Below are 18,112 nucleotides of genomic sequence, written 5' to 3' on the forward strand. Positions count from 1 at the left end.
GCCTGTAATGTTTTATGGAAAATAAAAACAAAATGTAAATAATGAAAAAAGAAGCACCTGTGTGTTTACAAATACAAATTTCCCTTTATATGTTAGCAAGTTCACCTTATGGACACAGCAATCTTGCTTGTTGAGTAAGGTGTAAAGAATTCCAGAGGCTTCTTAAAGCAGAAGGTGGAGAATTCTGTACAATTCTAGTAAAGGTGTAAGTTCAGGAAGCCGTAGCTTGCTTACCGGATTGTGAACTGGACTCTTGAATCTGGGAGGCAGGAATTGTTGCAGGCTCCCTAATCAAGAGAAATCAGAGTCAGTATTTTATATTAGTCTCCTTAAAGTCCAACATTTCTCTCATATGTTGACTTCTAATAGAAGGAATTACTGTCGCCCACACATCTTGAAAAATCTTTTTAAGAAGCAAGTTTAGTCATGTAGGATGTCGTGTTCACTGAGCTAAACACAAGAGTGGCATTTTTAGATTTTGCAAATTCACTAATAACCTATTGATATTGACTTTATCATGTAAAATAGTTGGGAGAATACTGAACAGAAAATGCAGTGAACTGTTGGTCTAAACAAAAAATGAAGGACAACAATTCATGTGTAGCAGGGCAGCATGTCTAATCTGGCTATCAAGGCTATCTTTAGATCAGCATCAAAAAGCTACCATACATTGTGGGTTGATAAACACAGTAGCTTGCTTTGTACATGCTCCTTAGTGCTCTCTCAACCACACAGAAGAAGAAAATCCCTAAAGTGAAAATGCTACTGTACTCCAAGACAGAGGATTGTCAAGTCCTGCCCTCAGCAGTTTGGTAGAGCTCTGTGCAGCAGTAGTTTCCCCTCACAAAAAACACATGGGACAGCTGCAAAAATAGTCCCACAGATGCAACTCAACAGCGTACGGCCCTCCAAAGTTGGTAACGCCTAGAGACCATAAACTCCAACGTTTCCTCTCCTATTAACCTTATGTTCATCGCACAAGCCCTCCGACCCGAATCTTTCCGCGTCTGTTTTCAGTGTGTGCAGATGCGCCGTTTCTCTTTCCGGAAGGAGCTTGCTCTGCCGCTCTCGGTCGCGGGCTGATGCGGCGTTTCCTAAGCCGGGCCAGCAGGAGGCGCTCGGGGATGGCAGGCAGCGGTATGCCTGTGAAGGTGAGGAGAGGACCGGCGCCAGAACGAGGGGCTGCTCTCCCGTAGCTGATCGTGTTGGCAGCAGCGGCGCCTCTTTTCCAGCGCCCGGGCAGGAAGGTGTCCTGTGGCCCCAGCTGCGCTTAGAGGGCGGCCGGCTGGCCGGTGAAGATGGTTCTCTTGCAGCAGCCCAGTTCGAGTCCCGCGTGGCGGTGGCAGGAGCCGCAGCAGCGGCATTGCGAAGGGCAAGCTGACGACTTCGCCTTGTGGTAAACGGGACGGGTGGATGAGCGTGTGGGGGGAGTGTGGCGGGCCGCGAACCTTGGCGAGCCCTGACGCCGCCAGCTTAGTTGGCCGAAGGCAGGTGCTCGGGGGCGAAGTCTCTCTCCCGGGCTTTTGGCACCTGGCTGCACCCGAGGAGCAAGCAGCGTCGAGGTGCTTCTGTCCCCCCCTCCCCTTATGCAGGATGGGGGGAGCGCCTGTGGGTGGGTGCGTGGGGTGGCTTTCGGGAGGAGAAGCCTGTGAAGGGAGGGGTTTGCTCCCCCCATTCCCCTTCTAGACTAGAAAGAGGGGAGGCAGAGAAAAGAGCCATCAAAATGATACGAGGCATAACTTCAGAAGTAGGCAAAGGAATGTCCTGAAAGAAGTTTATCTTGTATTTCCAAAAATGAGTTTTCTGTCGTATGGAGCTAGAGAGAGACTTACCTGGCTGGGCTGGCTTTCTTGAACCTTCTGGTGAAAGTTGGCTGATTGGGGTGGGGGTCGCAGCAGGCCACTCTGTTCTTTCGTATTGCAGCATCAGGACATGTGTACTGCCTTTCCGGATTGCTTGCTGAAAGTCAGGTTTGCCATTATTAGCATGTGTGTGTTCTCTCTGTCTCTCTTTCCTCACTTACTTTATACAGTATTTCCAATGTTTGAAGTGTTTGTCTATTTTTATATGAATAGTTAATCTTGTTAAGGCATTAAGCCTCTTTTGCAGATGGATACAGTGGTTGACCCAAGACTATACAATGAATCATAGGCTAAGCTATGTTTTAAATGTACTATCTTGAGTTCAAAGTCCAACACTTTATCCATTGAAATAGGTTAGTGTGCAATTGTTTTGGTTTTAGTAGTAAACAGGCAAAATTGGATTAAATTGATCAGCAAACAAGTTATTTATTTATTATTTATTTAATTACATTTTTAGACCTCCCCATCAGACGGGCTCAGGGCGGTTTGACAACAAATTAAAAACAGTAAAAACATTATAAAAGCATAAAAACATCGTATAAAAAACCATTAAAATTGGCGGGTATAAAATATTAAAAGACAGCATTGTCCTGCATGGGTGGTGGAAGGTCTTCAGTGGTATGGCCAGCGAGAGGACAGCGAGAGGACCCCACCAAATGCCCGGTGGAACATCTCCGTCTTGCAGGCCTGGCGGAAAGATAACAAATCCTGCCGGGCCTTAGTTTCCTCAGACAGAGAGTTCCACCAGGTCGGAGCCAGAACTGAGAAGGCCCTGGCTCTGGTAGAGGCCAGGCGGACCTCCCTGGGGCCAGGGACCATCAGCAAGTTCTTAGTGGCTGATCGAAGCGACCTCTGGGGAACATATGGGGAGAGGCGGTCCCGAAGGTATGCTGGGCCCAGTCCGCATAGGGCTTTATAGGTCAACACCAGAACCTTGAACCAGACCCGGTACTCAACCGGTAACCAGTGCAGCTGACGGAGGATAGGTGTTACATGAGCCATAACTGGTGCTCCGGCAACCACCCGTGCAGCTGCATTCTGAACCAGCTGCAGTTTCCGGATCAAGTTCTGATAGAAGGGGAGAGAAATGGGAAGAGGGAGATTGAAAACAGCTTTGCCATACTAATATAAGGACAGGATGGAATGTGAACACTGAGGAAATCTGCAGATGAAAGAATTTACAGGCATCAATTTGTTTTCAGAGTGTCCAGCAATCTGGCACTGCCTTCAAATTTATTTGTTATGTCAAAACACCTTGAATTACATGGGGGGGGGGGGTGTCTTTGGTTTGCCCAGCAGTATTTTAGACAGTTTCCCTCTGAATAGCAGAGCTCCATAGCCATATCCCAGCATCAGTTTCAGAAGGAAGCTCACATACAAGTTTCTCTTCTGTCCATGGAATTAGTTGCTACATCATAATTTCTTGTGGTAGGACATTACTAGAGCTCAGTGTGACTTCATTTGTAGATCAGAACAAAGGATTGGATAGGAACAGTGGTAGAGCAATTACTTGTAAAAAGTAAGCCCAGTTCTATGCCTGGTTTCTTGAAAGTGCCCCAGGTGTTCAGGTAATCTCAAGGAAGCATGCCTGGGATTGTAGGCTGAAGCATATCGTAAACAATTGCAGTGTGCTCCTAAGTAACCTCCGTGCCCATTCTTTTTGTTCTCAGAAATTAGTACTTAACATTATAGAGATTTTGACCACCTGGAAAAATGGTGTTCCTTCATATTGAATAACTTTTGCAGTTATTCAGCAATCTTATAGTCTAATAGCCATGTGGCCCTGATCTGTGGATGCTTAACTTCGGAGACTGGAGCCATAAATGGACAAGACAAATCTTCCTGCACACCTGAAAAATGCCCCAGATTTGTAGTGTGTGTGTGTGTGTGTGTATTTTTGGGAGGTTTTAAAAAACCCTCCAAAATGATAAAATGAGCCCATTGTAGCTTTAAGAATCAGATGCCCTCAGTGGCTATCACTAGGCAACCAAGCACAGTTAAGTTAGTGTTCCAGGCTTGGTTTCGGTCAGGAAAAGGCAGGGGGGAGGGGGCAGGACCCTTTCCGGGGCTGTTTTGGCCTCTGAGGGAGGACTCCTTGGGGCCAGGACCAGAAATAACCATCACATGACTTGATACCACATGATTTGTATAACTCACCCAGGCCTGACTCTTGCTACTCTTCAACAGCAGCCCCCCCCCTCACGTCACTGTACTGTATTGGTTAGAGTTTTAGAATAGGATATGAGAGACTCAGGTTCGAATCACCACTCTACTGTGGATGCTCACTGGGAAATTTTGATCAAGTCATACACTCTCGGCCTAACCTACCTCTCAGGGTTGTGATGATAATATGGAGGTAAGAAGCATGTTGTAGGCTGCTTTGGGTCCCCACTGTGGAGAAAGGCTGTATATAAGTGAAATAAATTAGTAAATATAGATGAAGATGAGTGACAGATAAAAGGTAAGTTGTTTATTGGGCTTAAAGGAGAAAAGGACATAAGGAAAGGTGAGCATATAGGGACTGACAGGAGGATGAAAAGAAGAAATGGTGTGGGTAAGGGGATACAGGGAAAAGGGACGTACCCCACACATGTCCTTGCAGGTTCCCCACCATGCAACTGGGTCATTGGAGAGAGGCTACCTCGGGTGGAAGGGGAAAAAGTGAAAGCAGGGGGATAGGCAAAGGCGGGTAGAAAAGGAAGTAGGAAAAGAGGAGAGATTATGGGAGGCAGGAAAGGGGAAAAGACATGGCACAGGAGGGGAACATGAGATGCCCCCTGTAAGTTCTTGCTGGTCCCCCTCTTATATTTATTATTTACCAAATCTTATGCCACTTGCTAATAACGTTAAAACTTATGTACAACATAACACAAAGTACAGTCCATAAACACATATAAAAAAACTCTGCAGATCAAAACCTAAAAATAAACTAAAATTGTCAAGCAGCAGCACCAATCAAAATCAATAGGTATCTGTTCCTGAAACCTGATAGAAGTTTTGCTGTACAGCTGAGGAGGAGAATATTCTGTAAAAACTGATGTTACTTGACAATGTCCTAGTCATAATGGTTGCCAATTTTGTGGCCACAAATGACAGTATTCTCAGCAGGTGCTCATCTGAGGGTGTTACAAAGGAGAAGTGGTTCATATGGGAATGGTGTTCTCTGAAATATTCCAGACCTTTTAGGACTTCAGGGTTAAAACTGAATTTGAGCCAGGACAGCCAATGAAGTTCTGTAGAACAGCTATAACATGATTCCAAATCCCTTTGGAATGAGAAGGAGAAATTTTATGTTTCTGCAAGTGCTGATTTTGAATGTCTGAACTGGTATACAGAGCTAGCAAAATGGTCATTGTTATGATAGGGAAGATTTGTAGAAGGTTTGCTCTGTATTGCAAAGACCACTGTGACGTGGAGTGTGAGGGTTCAATGCATCTTTACTTTATTTGGTATTTAGCCCGCCCGCCCCACAAGCGGGCTCAGGATGGGGTACAACATTCATAAAATACATAATTATATAAATACAATTAAAATCATATCATAAAATCATAACTCAGATGGCCTATTGAACATTCCTGCCCTCAAATACAAAGAGGGAGACACCCGAACAGACAGGATGACAAAGGATTGGAGAAGGTGATAGGAGGCTCAATGATGGTCCTAATACTGGTCTCAGCCATATGCCTGGCGGAACATCTCCGTCTTGCAGGCCCACCAAAATGATACCAGATCTTGGCAAGCCCTTGTGTCTTCAGACAGAGAGTTCCACCAGGTTGGGGCCAGGACCGAAAAACCCTGGCCCTGGTTGAGGCCAAACGAGCCTCTGTGGGGCCAGGGATCACCAGCTAGTTCTTATCTGCTGAACGAAGCACGCTCCAGGGTACATACAGGGAGAGACAGTCCCTCAGGTATGCTGGTCCCAGTCCGTTTAGGGCTTTAAAGGTCAACACCAACACCTTGAAACGAACCCGGAACTCCACGGAAAACCAGTGAAGCTGCTGCAGAACTGGTGTAATATGGAATGGAATGTCCATCGGGACCCGAGCAGCAGTATTCTGTACCCGCTGTAGTTTCTGGATCAGACCCAAGGGTAGCCTTGCGTAGACGGAGTTACAGTAATCTAGCCTAGAGGTGACGGTTGCATGGATCACTGTGGTTAGGTCCTGGACTGAAAGATAGGGGGCAAGTTGCCTAGCCTGCCATAGTTGGAAAAAAGCAGTCCGGGCCGCAGACGTGACCTGAGCCTCCATAGATAAGGAGGAATCCAGGATCACGCCAAGACTCCTGACTGACGAGTCAGGCACCAACGGGGCCCCCTCAAAGGCCAGAAGACAAATCTCTGTATCTTGCAGCCCATGGCCCAAATACAGGACCTCCATCTTCACAGGGTTCAGCTTCAGTCTGTTCTGCTTCACCCAGCCAAATACTGCTTCCAAGGCTCTCAACAAGACGTCCGGGGCTGATTCAGGTCGGCCGCCCATCAACAGATATAACTGGGTGTCATCCACATACTGGTGGCAACCCAGTCTGAAACTCCACACCAGTTGGGCGAGGGGGCGGATATAAAGGTTGAACAACAGGGGTTGCCCCCTGTATTGCCCCCTGCAGGACGCCGCACATCAATGGTTGGCGCGCGGACACTCTCTCCCCCAGTGGTACCCTCTGTCCCCGACTGTGGAGAAAGGAGACAAGCCACTGCAATGCCGTCCCTTGAATCCCCACATCGGCGAGGCAGTGGGCCAACTACTCATGGTTGACCATGTTGAACGCCACTGAGAGAGCTAGCAATTTCAGCAGCGCTGACCCACCTCGATCCAGGTGTCTGCGGAGATTGTCCGTGAGGGTGACCAACACTATCTCTGTCCCATGGCCTGGACAGAAGCTGGACTGATATGGGTGTAGGACAGAAGTCTCTTCCAGGAAAACCTGCAGCTGCTCGACCACCACCCGCTCAATCACCTTTCCCTGGAACAGGAGGTTTGATACTGGGCGGTAACTGGATGGGTCTGTGGGGTCCAAAGATGGCTTTTTAAAAAGAGGCCTCACCACGGCTTCCTTCAATGCCCCAGGAAAACCCCAAGATCTTAATGATGTATTAATAATATCCTCCAGTTGAGCCCCCAACCTATCGACGCTGGCTTTCACCAGCCATGACGGGCAGGGGTCCAGGGAGCATGTGGTGGGCCTAACCAGCCGCAGGATCCTGTCCACCTCATCCCGTGCGACCTGACTGAAGTGATCTAAGGTTGAAGCAGAAGATGGCCAAGGGGCCTCCAGTTCCCTTACTGTATCAACCGTGGCTGGCAGATTGCGGCAGAGAGAAAAGATTTTATCTGCAAAAAAAGCTCCCCAAAGCCTCACAGCTAATAGTCGAATTTCTATTTTGGCAGTCTCCCTGAAAGAGGGAGACCAAGGACTGAACAACCTGAAACAATTTTGCCGGGCGTGAGCTTGCAGATGCTATGGAGGCGGCGAAGTGTTCCCTCTTCATCGCCTTCACAGCCACCTCATAGGCCTTCATAAATGCTCTATAAGATGATCTTGCCTCTTCCCCACGGGTCCGTCGCCATACTCGCTCTAGCCATCTCAGTTCCCTTTTCATCAGACGTAGCTCCTCTGTATACCAGGGGGCCCGTCTGACTCAGGGACCTCATAGGCCTTCATAAATGCCACCTCATAGGCCTTCATAAATGCTCTATAAGATGATCTTGCCTCTTCCCCACGGGTCCGTCGCCATACTCGCTCTAGCCATCTCAGTTCCCTTTTCATCAGACGTAGCTCCTCTGTATACCAGGGGACCCGTCTGACTCAGGGACGGAGAGGGCGACGGGGAGCGATCTCGTCAGTGGCTTTCGAGAGATGGTCCTGCCAGTCTCCCACCAAGTTACTCAACGAGCTGCCAGGGGGCATTGGATCCCGCAGAGCATTCTGGAAACCAATTGGATCCATGAGTCCCTGTGGGCTAGCATAAATCAGTTCGCCACCTATGCAGGAGGGGGCTGGCATTTCCAGACGAGCCTTCAGGACATGGTGGTCCAACCATGGCACCACTGTAGTGGCGTCTGTGTTCACCTGAACCCCCACCTTTGTGTATTTTGCCTCCACCTTTGTGTATTTTGCATGCAATAACCTATTGCAACCTTGTGTAGAATCGCTGCCCAGTGAGGGTCAACCACTGTTGGTGTTAGTATAGGCAAGTATTGTTCTTACAACGCTGGTGCCATGTGCATTCTTTACTTTTTACCCAAATGAGTAAATAACATTTGTTTACATGGCAGCTAGATTTGATCCCTGTTTCTAATGACTCCTAATATAAAAAATCAGACCTGGGGGGCTTCCGGCGTCACACAAACATGGCGGACGCTTAAAAACCTCGCTCCGCACCCTGACAGCCTACCGCGGCAAGCTTCTTCTCAGCGGTAAGCATAACATAATTATGGGCAAAGCAGGAGGAGGGAAAGCTAAGCCGGCAGAACAGAGTGGCTCTTCCCTAAAAACATTTTTAGAGAAGATAGAAGCCAAGCAAGCTCCGGCGGGAAGCAGACAGGCGCCAGCTAAAATGGCGGCAGACAAAGCCGATAAGCCTGTAAAAGAACTAGATGAATCCCAAGCAGTAGAGGGAGAAATATTAGCTGCATTGGAAAAGCTAGAACATAAAATAGTCACGAGGATGGAAGATATAATTAAAAATCAGACGAGTGAACTGAAGGACTTGATTAATCAAGTAGCACAGACTGCTGAAAAGGCTGAGCAATTAGCCATTGAAAATCACAAAGAAATACAGGATTTACAAGCGAAAAATGAACAGCTCCAAGAGAAAGTCATGGACTTTGATAACAAATTAAGATCCAACAACATTAACATCAGGGGTTTTGCTGAACATGAAGAACATAACACGGATCTCACTGCATTTATTGCAGAATGGCTGGGAAAAGAATTGAAATTAGAAGATGGTGTCACCCCTTTAATTACCCATGCTTACAGAGTTGGATCACTAACAGAGCAATCCTAAGAAGAGTTACACCGGTCTAAGCTCATTGAAATGAATGGGCTTAGACTGGTGTAACTCTGCTTAGGATTGCACTGTAAATGTCTTACGTTCAAGGCAGCTACAAAGAGACATCATAATAAGCCTTCCTGACTACAGAACAAAGAAAAAATCATGAAAGAAGCTAAAGCAAGGGGTCACTTCTCTTATCAAATTAAAAATATCTATATATTCCAAGATCTCTCTGCTGAGACACTGGCAAAGAGAAGGGATCTAAAACCTATCATAAATAAACTGAACGGAGCTGAAATAAGGTATCGTTGGGCCTCTTCAGCCAAATTACTGGTGCACTGGCAAGGGAAGTCGTATTAGGCTCATGATTTGGAAACTGGCACCAAACTGCTTAAAGACCTTCAGCTCGATTGGCAGTCCATCTCTCCTAGCAAGGCTTTTCCTTATAAAGCACGATCATCAATATCCAACTGGAGCAAGATTCCAGTTAAAAAAGACGAAAGAGAGATGCAGAAAGATTCACCATGAACAAACTCAATAGAAGCAAGGAGTGTGACATGCCTTTCTTTTTCTCTTAATGGCTATCTCCTTTGAAAAAGAAGAGATTGGACTATGCAGTTCAATAGGACGATCTTGCCATACCATAATTGATATTGTTGATCTTCTCTCCTTTACTCTCCACTAGAGAGTAAAATGGTGTTAAATGAGGCCGGGTGGGGAGAGAGGGGGGCGCATGGATATGAGGTACACACGGTTCCCAAGTTGGTTTTGAACCCCAGATACTGGGCTTTCTTTATTAAAATATCAACAACATATTTACACCCTTTCCTGAAAGGAAGAGAAATTTGGTGGGTTCCTCCTTAGGGATACTTAGGGAGGACAGTATTTGTTGATTTTTCCTTCTTTTTCCTCTCTGTCTCTTTTTTTTTTCCTTTTTACTTTCTAATCTACTCTTTCTCCTCAAATCTCTTTGCATTTCATAAACGTTTTCTCTTGCGTCCACCTCTAAGTTCTGTAAACTTGTATAGTGTAAAGGGAAAAAGAAAAAAGGTTATCTAACAAGTGCTGACAGGTGCTGGTAGGTCATTGGTATAAAAGAAATATATATCGCATCTGTGCAGTGGTTATAAGCAGTTAATTTCCTGATTTATTGTATTCTTCATTTTTTGCAGGAAATGGAGTTCAAAGTTCTTTCTTTAAATTGTAGGGGTCTAAATAACGTGGTTAAAGCAAGAGGGTACAGACAATGCTGCTGCAACAACACCCTGATTTTCTATTCCTACAAGAAACGCATCTATCTGCACAGGTGCAACAGGTGTTTAAATCTAAGTGGTGGGACTTCCAATGTTTAGCTCCAGGGAACTTAAAATCTAGGGGTGTGGCTGTGCTCATCTCGAAAAATGTCAGGACTGAAGAGTTAGTAGTAGAAATGGATGCTGAAGGTAGATACATATTCCTTAAAGGCATTTTTGATTCAAAAAAATTGACACTGGCATCTATATATGCTCCAAATACTAATCAAACCTCATTTCTAAAAGAAACTCTGTCTAAACTAAAAACTTTTCAGGCTGGTGACATTTTAATAGGAACAGATGTAAATTTAATTGTTAATCCCAAACTAGATCACTAAAACAGGTAAAATCGACTAAGATTGGATCAAAGACTTCAAATACTGGACAACTTGCAGATATTCTTAATCATTTTAATTTATCTGATGGGTGGAGAGCTCACCATCCCACAGAGAAAGATTTCACCTATTTTTCTCCCAGATTTGGAACATATACTAGAATCGATTATATTCTGGCATCTCTAAATTTATTACAAAACACCTCCAACTCAACAATAAGACCAATGAGATGGTCAGATCACTCTTGGGTGGAGCGCTGTCTAAAACTTTCAGAACAAAAAGCCAGGGCACCAAATTGGAGTTTAAACAAATTTATTTTATTTGATACAACAGCTCAAAAAGATTCGTTCACAGAAATACAAAACTACTTTAATCATAACTCAAATTGTGGAGTCTCTTGTGAAGTAGTGTGGGACGCAATGAAAGCCGTAGTAAGGGGTAGGTGTATAGCCATAGCCTAGGCCTACAAAAAAAAGAAAGAAAAATCTCAATGGGAAATAATGAAAAATATCACTTATTTAGAACAAGCTCATAAAAAACATGCAACAAAAGGTTTATAAAAAACTCTTAACTGAAAGGAAAAAACTAGAAACTTTAGAAACCACAGCTATTCAGAAAAATTTAATTTTTTTAAAACAAAAATATTGGCAGAATAGCTCTAAAAAACTGAAAATCCTTTCATGGAAGGTGAATAAGAAAAAAGTTACAAGACTTATGAACCAAATAAGGGACGAGAAGGGTCAAATCCAAACAAACTCAGAATCTATTCTTAAAGTTTTCCAAGGATTCTATAAAAAAAACTATACAATTTGGACTCCCCAAATCTAAAATCAATCAATAGCTATCTGGACAAAATTGGAGTTCATAATAAATTAACAGAAGTTCATAAACAACTGATGGACCAAAGTATTTCGATTAGAGAAACTCAAGACGTAATTAAAAGCTTGAAAAATAATAAGTCCACAGGCAATGATGGTTTTCCTGCGGAATTCTACAAAAAATATTCATACCAGCTGGCCCCTCATCTTACCAATGTATGTAATGAAATTCTAGAAGGTGGGAAAATGCCCCTTTCCTGGACTGAATCAAATATGGTTGTTATTTTAAAACCTGATAAGGATGCCACTAACCCTGCCTCCTATCGCCCAATATCCTTGTTGAATCAAGACATGAACATTTTTACTGCAATTTTGAAGGCCAGATTAAACAATATTATTTCTAATTATATTAACATAGATCAAGCTGGATTTATCCCAAATAGGCAATTAACAGACAACATACGGAAAACGCTAAACATTATTAAGTATGGAAAAATATACAAGGTTAAATCTCTTATCTTAGCCCTTGACGTGGAAAAAGCCTTTGATAGAGTGGAAATCGCTTATCTCAAAGAGCTAGTGATGAAAATGAATTTTGGTGAGAACTTTTTAAGGGCAATATGCTCTTTATATGCCACTCCCACAACCCAAATCAAAATTAACGGATTTAAATCGGAAAAAAATTACCTATTAAGAGGAACTAGGCAAGGATGTCCGCTCTCCCCCCTCCTTTTTGCGATACCAATTGAACCCCTTGCTAACCATATAAGATTATCTCCTGGAATCAAAGGTATAACTATCAATAATAAAGAACATAAACTATCTATGTTCGCAGATGACATGGCAGTATATATTTCTGACCCCTTAAATTCGATAACTGAATTAGAGAAAATAACTAAAGAATTTTCAAAAGCATCAGGCCTTAGCATTAATAGCAGCAAAAGTGAAATTTATCCTATATATATGCAATCTAGTTTAACAGATCTCCTTAAAAGAAAATACAACCATAAATGGGTCAAAAAAACCTGGAAATACCTAGGAATTAAAATACCTATCAATTTAAACGACTTATTGAACACTAACTACTCTGAAATTAATCACAATATTAACTCATTGTTAGAGGAATGGGGAAAAACTTTTCTTTCCTTATTAGAAAGAATTAACCTTATCAGATCATTTATATTCCCCAAATTCCTCTTTTTGTTTCGTGCCATACCTATCATAATACTGGATAAGTCTTTCGCCCAATGACAATTAAAATTTAGTAAATTCATTTGGAATAATAAAAAGTCCAGAATATCAATGGAAATCCTTAAAAGACCCACTAGCAGGGGAGGCTTAAATTTACCAGACCTGCGAACCTACTATGAGGCCACTCACCTCAAAAATCTAGTAATATTATCAAATTACCGGTTAAGGCCTGATTGGAAAAACATTGAACAAAATTATCTGCAAGACAGTCCAATAGAAGAATGTTTATGGAACAAAAAATCTGAACGCCCGCCTGGCTTAAAAAACAACCCTTTTTTATTGAATGATATAAAAACTTGGGATAAACATAGAGGCAAACTAACTCAAACATTCTATTTAGTGTCACCTTTTGTGGGGCAATACTGGTTTACACCAGCTTCCAGCCCCCATTCATTTAAGTGGTGGAGACTTAACAACAAAACTCGAATAGTAGATATTGTAGATAAGGGCAAAATACAAGAAAAGGCAAAACTAGAACAAAATATAAGGTCAAGTATCCCGTAGTTTGAATACCTACAGGTCAAGCATCATCTTGAACTACCAAAAATTAAAGATTCATTAGGCAAACCACTAACGAAATTTGAAAGACTTCTGATGGACAAACCTGAACTGCAAAAAGGGATACTTTCCAAAATTTATTCAATTCTATTAGAAGAAACACAGGAACACAAAATGCTGTCTTATCAGAAGATCTGGTCCAAAGAATGCAATCGAGATCTCTCAAGTGACAATTGGAATTTGATATGGCGTTCGCAAAACTTTAGAACAAATATAGTCAGGGCTCATTTGGAGCTGGAACGCACAGGAACAGCGTTCCGGAAGGTCTAAAAAGAGGTCATGTGGGTTTTGGCCCCGCCCACGTGATTCCTTTCCCTCCGAGTGCAAGCAGAGTGGTGCTGGCCTGGGCTCCAAAGGAAGGCAAGGTGCTTGGATTAATTCTGCTGTGCATTTTTGCTTTCATTTCTCACGGGGGGGGGGAGAGAAAATGAACAAGTGGTGCTGGGCTCCAAAGGAAGGCAAGGTGCTTGGGTTAATTCTGCTGTGCATTTTTGCTTTCATTTCTGACTGGGGGGGGGGAGGGAGAGAAAATGAATGACTGGTGCTGGGCTCCAAAGGAAGGCAAGGTGCTTGGATTAATTCTGCTGTGTTCTTTTGCTGTCATTTCTGACGGGGGGGGGGAATGAATGCTGGGTGGTGCTGAGCTCCAATGGAACGCAAGTTGCTTGGAATTCATGCCGCTTTATTTTCATTTGCGACTTGAGAGTGAGTGGGTGCAAGCAGGGCTGGCTCTCCAGAGGAGGATAAGCTGCTTTGAGTTCATTCTGCTTTAAGGAAATGCCTGGAGACTTTTGCGGGAAGGGGCTTGAGGGGTGGATGTTGCCTTCTGACACACTTCTGGTGATGTTAGGGGGTGTGGCATATGCTAATGAGTTATGCTAATGAGTTCCTGCAGTTCTTTTTCTAGGAAATGACCCCTGAATATAGTTAACATAAAAATGCAAACCATAAAGTTGATTTCCAGATGGTATATGACCCCGGTCAAACTTCATCATATAACTCATGTCAATTCAGCCAACTGTTGGAAACAGTGTGGCAAACTGGGCACATACTTACATTGTTGGTGGGGATGCAAGCACATTAGCTCATTTTGGGATAAAATCATCAAAGAAGTGAGAATAATAACAGGATACTCTATTCCAAAGTCTCCTGAAGGAATCTTGTTAAGTCTCTGGTTGAAACCAGAGATTCCAACAACGAGTTTAAATATCATTTTTTCTCTCTTGACATTAGCCAAAATGACAATAGCCCCATGCTGGAAACAAAAAACAGTTCCTTCGGTAAAAAATTGGAGAACACATATCTGGGACCACTTTATCATGCAGAAGATCACAGACCAATTGGCACAGAGGGAAAATCTAAACTATAAATCTTATTTTCTAGAGCAATGGCTCCCAATACTAGACTACTTGACCAAAAATGACAATTGGACAAATAATAAAGTGAAACAAGACCTCTACTACTCTATGGCTTACCTTTAATTATATGATGTTATCTCTTGTGAATAGACAATTTGAATTCTCTAAATGCGGACTTGGAGAAACTTTGACATTGCAAAAGAGAGCTGTGAAGTTGTTAATATTAATTTATTATTCTTTTTTCTCCTGTTGTTTACGGTTGCATTGTTGTTATTACTTGTAGTTACTGAAACATTACTGAATTCATAAGATGGCTGTTTGTAACACTGAATGAAAAATAAAATATAATTTTAAAAAAATCAGACCTGCCCTTTCATCTGCATAGGTGCATCCTAGTTTTTGTTTCCTAGTTTTTTTAAAAAATCTCACTCCTGATTTAGCCCAAGTGAGAGAATGTTGGAAATTGACATATATACACAATAATACTACTCTGTGAGCTGTGATTTGCTGTCTAAAATCAGCCACAGCATGATTACAGGAAAAAAATCCTTTACACCTGTTTTCTTCCAGACTGCATTCAGTATATCTAGACAAAGTATCCATTTGTAGTACCTGCTCAACCAAGAGCATTCTTTATCCTCTATAGAACAGTAACATGCTTATATGACTGCTATATGCAAATAAAGGTGCAGCTATTGCACTGAACTCTAAACTTTTAAACCTTTAATTCCTTAAGCAAATGTGAGCATCTCTCATATACTGTACGACTGTTTCAATTTGGTTTGGGTAAAATAGAAGGATGAAGTAATGAGTATATTCTTAGAAAGCATTTATTTAAAAATATACTCACAGCAATGTCCATTCCCATTTGTTTGAATGTTTCTGAATCATGAAAGATGTGTGTGAAGTCAAAGAACTGTAGAAAAGAGAGGGATGTAAGCAGAAAACATGAGTCATGGAGTCTGAAAAGGATGAAGATGAACCTTCTTAGATGGCGATCTCTGGACAAATTTAGAGCCTGTGCAAGCAAGGTGTACTGCAACTGAGTTTTGCTTGGAGACGGTAAATCTAATTCTGACATTTTTTGTACAGTATATCTAGGGCAAGATTTATGAAGTTTAAGAAGGAATTAAAATAGTTGTAATGTACAGGAAAGGGAAAGAGCACAGAAGGAGCTGCAACCCAAATGAGCCACCTGAACTTTATAGCATAGTTTTGAAAAAAAAAATTGGAATGCTACAAGTGCTTTTCAAGAATCACAAGCTAGGTACTACAGATAGGTTGTTAATATAGTTCTGAATTTTGCAGTTTAACAGTATAGTTGACAGGCTTTCACGTAAAGGGAAGCAGAAAGTTGAATGATCAAAATCAAAGGCACGCCAAGGATTGGTCATTCAAGTTTACAGTAACTAAAATAGCCAGAACTATTTATCCCCTTTATACTGCCCTTGTGTTTTTCTTTAGAGAAAACACGATTGCATTTCATAAGGCTACTTAGGCAAAAAAATTGAAGTGAAAATGATCCAATTCATTAGCCTGTTGGACATTGTCTATTTTTCTTCCTAGTTTACAACTTCCCCTCCTAAATTTTTTTGGGCATTTTTAAGGGAACTTTAAAAAAATCCCTTAGAAGATGACCTGTCACCTCTTTTTGTACTCTTGAATAAGCACTCAGAGGCCACTTGTCTTCGGGATATTGCAAAGACTAAGATTTGAATGGAGCATTACACAAAGTGCATGTAACAGTCGCCCCGTGATCCAAGTATATGCAGAAAAGGCACTTCTGGTGGGGGTGATAAAGGGTACAGTGATGGCACAGAGGAAGTATTTCATCCTCTTCCACCTGACTTTTCTCTTTTCTAAATATCCTCAATGCCCTTCCCTTCCAAGGGGTAATAAACATAAACTTTGAGAGATGGACAGAGAAGAGAAAAGTAAGTATTTGGAAAGCATTTGCTGCAAATAGATTTGTATGGCCTGTTCATTCCTGTTTGCCTTGTTTGTTCAGGAGAATTCTGTGCAAAGAGTCTGAGAACTGCAGTGTAAAGAGTGATGCAAGAAGAGAACGTGACTCATGATTCCTGAAAAGAGAGAAGATAAGGCTCTTAGATGGTGATCTTCAGGCAAATCCTGAGCTTGTGTAAGCAGGGTATAGATCAGATTGAGGGGAACAACAGTCATGCAAAGGATTATGTGTCCTATTCTCTTCCTCACATCTTGGCATGAGTAGTTTATAGAAGGGTTCCTGAGCAGTAAGTTCCTTACTATTCCAGCCTCCCTCAGCCTCGTGGGTCTCCCAACCTTTCTTATAAACACTTCTCTTGGGGAGGCAAGTGTAGTGCTTCCCCAAGAAGATGTGCTGTGGTTGGGAAGGGGTCCCCTGTACAAATATTGCCTCTGTCATACCTTAAGCAAGCTATTTTCCCTCTGTTTTCATCCCCATTTGCAATATGGGGGTAATAACAGAACTGCTGTTGAGATTATAGCAACATAGTGTGTGTAAAGCACATTACTGAAACATAAATATATTATCAATTTTAAAACAGATAGCATCCGGCCAGTTTAAAGAACTTGGATAAAGGAATGTATTTTTAATTAAAAGAATCGGAGAGGTAGGAAAGCATTAGGGAACAGTCCTCTCTCTCTCACACACACACACAAGCAAAAAGTACTACAACCTTTTCTAGTTAGCTCTATATTGTTGCTATTATACTGAAGTCATACTAAGGTTTAATACTGTTAGACTAAAACAGATGTGCAGAGATTCTTCAAAGGAAAAAAAATCTCTGGAAGGAGGCAATTTAGTTTCTGGAAGCCCATTGAATTTTTTAGGTAGAGGAGTTTAGGTGGTTAGCTTACTGAGCCCTACTACCACAAGTGTCCAGGACTAGGCAAAGGGTGTGTGGTGGCATTCCTGTTTTACCTGATTGCAGGCTGGGAATTTCCCCTGGTAGAACTAAAGATAACTTCGGGGCTTGCCCTCAAGTTCTTCTCAGAAAACTATTTACCAATAATATTCCACGGTATAGATCAGAAGCTTACCAGCCTCCTCACCCCATACACCTTTAATATTGAGATACTTGTTGCCACAAGAGGAGAGTAGAATCTTCTAGCAGATAAAACGTCACAGCTAGCAAATGCTTCACCGTCTCTGCCCTGGAGTTACCAAGCCACATATTGCATGTAATCTGCTGCTCTCCTCCTGGAGTGTGCCTGAAGATTAGATGACCCATTCATGCGAATAAATGTGTGGTTTTAGAATTAAACAACCCCTAGTAATAACAGTGGCTACCAAGGCTTTTTTCAGCTGAAACGCGGTGGATCAGAGTTCCGGAACCTCTTGAAAATGGTCACATGGCTGGTGGTCACAAGGCAAACTCCAGCTGCGCAGAGGACAATCTAAACTCCCCTCTGTCTGGAGATCAGGGGGTGGGGCCACCAGCCATGTGACCATTTTCTCCTAGGGCAACCCACTGAGTTCCACCACCTCTTTCTCCAGAAAAAAAGCCCTGGTGGCTACCATTTTTTAACAGTCCTCCGTGTAAGGCTTGAAGGAGTGGAATGCCAGTGATTAGGTGGAATGCCTTAATGGAGATATTATGAGGAGAGGCTACATTTAACAACAACAACATTCGATT

At 42.6% G+C, this 18,112-nt stretch overlaps 1 protein-coding gene across 1 annotated transcript in view; it reads left to right on the forward strand.

Annotated features, from left to right (window-relative positions):
• Nucleotides 1-1,330: 1,330 nt before the first annotated feature.
• SYTL5 (synaptotagmin like 5) overlaps nucleotides 1,331-18,112 on the forward strand; it is a 124,896-nt gene continuing 108,114 nt past the window's right edge. Inside the window, exon 1 of the mRNA XM_054974636.1 lies at nucleotides 1,331-1,396. The gene's annotated coding sequence lies outside the window, so the exon portion shown is untranslated. The remainder of the gene's footprint in view (nucleotides 1,397-18,112) is intronic.

The sequence above is a fragment of the Eublepharis macularius genome, chromosome 3 (genome assembly GCF_028583425.1).
Source record: "Eublepharis macularius isolate TG4126 chromosome 3, MPM_Emac_v1.0, whole genome shotgun sequence".
Lineage (NCBI taxonomy): Eukaryota > Metazoa > Chordata > Lepidosauria > Squamata > Eublepharidae > Eublepharis > Eublepharis macularius.